Source organism: Mytilus galloprovincialis, chromosome 9 (genome assembly GCF_965363235.1).
Source record: "Mytilus galloprovincialis chromosome 9, xbMytGall1.hap1.1, whole genome shotgun sequence".
NCBI classification, from domain to species: Eukaryota; Metazoa; Mollusca; class Bivalvia; order Mytilida; family Mytilidae; genus Mytilus; species Mytilus galloprovincialis.
Window position 1 is genome coordinate 47,367,822 of NC_134846.1, and position 3,184 is coordinate 47,371,005.

A 3,184-nucleotide genomic window follows, 5' to 3' on the forward strand; every position below is an offset into this window, starting at 1 on the left:
ATCAAATAACGAAACTGTCTACCCTTAATTGTTAATTTATATTGCATTTCAAACAAATTACCAGAACAGGAGAAGGAAAAAAATATATAGTCATTCACCCTTAAACATTCTGGTCTTAAATAAATCTTTACCGGAGCGGGTTTCTGTTTGTTATGTTTTCACCGCTGCCTGATTCTTAAAAGCACATTGGCACTTAATTACACTACTCAGCACACTATCAGGAAATACTGGTGTGGGGATACACTGTGGGAACGAAGCATTCAATGACATTTACTAACTGTTTGTATATAAATTCTTTAATATGGTTTGAAGCATTATGCCAAAAAGAAAAGAATAGTTTGCATCCATATCGAAATCGTAATTCATTAGGAAATATCCTTTTAACTTTACTCATTTGCCTTTCGAAAACTATGAATTTTAAAATATTATCGAGATACCTGACGTTTTAACTAAGAAATGGGTATAACTGTCGAGACCAGTACATTTACCTTGGCATGGTATCATTGTTTTTTGTAAACACTCCATGCACACCAGACGACGTGACTCTGTTACAAATCGTACTTTATAAACTCCTGCTTACCACAGTGTCCGTCAGAAATATATTTTGCATATCTCTTAATTAAGTTTTAATGTGTTAAAATTCAACACTTTTGAGTTCTTGAATTGAAGGAGAGGACTATAGACATATGAGCTAAAACAGACTAACCGCATATTAGTCTTTCCATTTTTCCTACTTACACAATTCCTATCAATTTAGCAGAATCATTCAAACTATCATAAAGTCAAACACATATTTACTGATTTATTATGATATAAGAAAGATTTATACCAAAGCTTGTCATACTATCTAATAAAAACAAATAAATATTACAATTTCTCACCACTTACAGCACTTAAAACATAACATTGAAACATCAAAGCGAAGATATTGCTAAAATTCAACAACTTCCAGGTGTTGTATAAATGTATTATTGATACCAGACATCCCCACCAACACTCTGACAAGTACTTTGTGAATCTCAGTTTACAAAAACTTTGAGCACAAGATTAATGGTTCGTAATGATCATATTCTCTGTGATTTCTTGATCTAAATCGTGATTCTTTTAATGTTGCAATTCTTCTGTTACCAGAAAAAAAATATGCCATCTAAAATTCACACACACTGTCTAAACATGAAACATAAACGAAATCTTATCCCAAACTAGACATATATAAAGGCAACAGTAATTAACTACTGTTCACATGTCATAAATCGATTGAAAGAAAACAAATCCGGGTTACAAACTAAAACCGAGGGAAACACAACAACTATTAAAGGAAAACAATGAAACAACAGAACATTGAACTGCAACGAAAAGCAAACAACAATGCAACATACATAGAAACGAACTATTAGATAACAACTGTCATATTCCTTACTTGGTACAGGACATTTTAAGATAAAAATAATGATATACTTTTATGTATGTCTTTGGGAGAAATGCTGCTATCTAAATGTTTGGGCAGATATAAACAGAGTTACGTAACAAAATTGATGTTAATAATTTGATGTCTGAAGTAGTGTGAATCTGTCAGATTCTACATTAGAGGAAATGGATTATGATCTTTGTTTTGCCAGGTCATGTATGGATTCATGACAAACAAACACCTCTCTTGGCAATGTCCCGATGGTCTGTTTGACGAACTTCTATTATTACACTGTGCATATTCATTATCAGTGGTACCATCCTAATAGTTCATTATTTCCTTTTGAAGTATTGATGACGGCATTGCAAAATGATCTGAAAGTTAATTATGGAACATTCTGTAACCAGAAGGTATGTCTATTTGTCACATCTCGTGAAACGTTTAAATGTTTAAACTGGATAAGCTTTCTTCTATCGTATGTGTTTACTTTCCAAAAACTGTTAAAAATATTGTGCAATAACGTTTACAAATAAGTCACCTAGAAAGTTCGCAATTGAATGATATAATTCAATGATTAAACAGTAAGGTCATCATGCACATGTGTTGCAAAACATATATGAATTATGAAATATTTTATTGTACTGAGAAATAAACCCATCATAAACAAGTTTCTCTATTGTTTACTGAAAATTATGTTTCCATAATTTTGCAATAATTATATAATAGTATAAGTGTTTTAATCACTCTTTTTCATTGACATACGGTTATCTGGAGATTATTTAATTAACAGAATTGGCACATAAGAATCCTATACAAGCTATTACTATAAGTGCAAACATTATTACCAGGAGGGGCAAACTATGGAACTCAGATGTTTATAGGAAACTTCTGGTAGACATAATTTCACACGTTGAAATCATGACGTATTCAACAAATAGTTAATGAGGAAATAATCGGTATGCTACCCACGTATAATAGTTGAAAAATGATCATATCATTTCATATCACATCACATCATCTATATTCCTCCTACAATTAAATCAAACTGAAAAATGATTTTGCTCTTCATAACACTAGCTAGTACATGTATCCTACCAATTCTAAACTATTTATAAGAAGATCTTAGCAAAAATGTAAATGAAAATCGTTGCTCAGATAACAATAACGTGCCAGTCACTGAACGAATTAGCCAATTTAGATGAATTTCAAAACATGACAACCAAAAAACATCAACCTAACGATCCTGTTTATGAAGTTACCCTCATCTTGAGTTAGAAATAGTAAGAGTTTTTCGGTAACAATGATAGGAAATCACGGAGTACGTTTCCTTTAATTGGTTCATTCTAGTGCATTTGTAGCAAAATATATACAAGAAAAGCAAAAGAATGTTATATCTGTAAACAGTTATATACATTTTAAACTTAAATTAACTAACTTTTAGGAATTTTGGCCCTCAATGCTCTTCAACTTCGTACTTTATTTGGCCTTTTTAACTTTTTTGGATTCGAGCGTCACTGATGAGTATTTTGTAGACGAAACGCGCGTCTGGCGTATATACAAAATTTAGTCCTGGTATCTATGATGAGTTTATTTAAAGTAGACTTTAAGGGCATATGATACAGTTACAGGGGAGGTACATTGTAATGACATTGCTAAAGTAAAATGTTATTTTCGCGACGTCAAACTGTAACATATCGGGAAAAGATGCGTTTTTCTACTGATTTTTATCAATCAAACTGATTTAACATTGAAACGAGTTCATGGAACCCTCTTTTT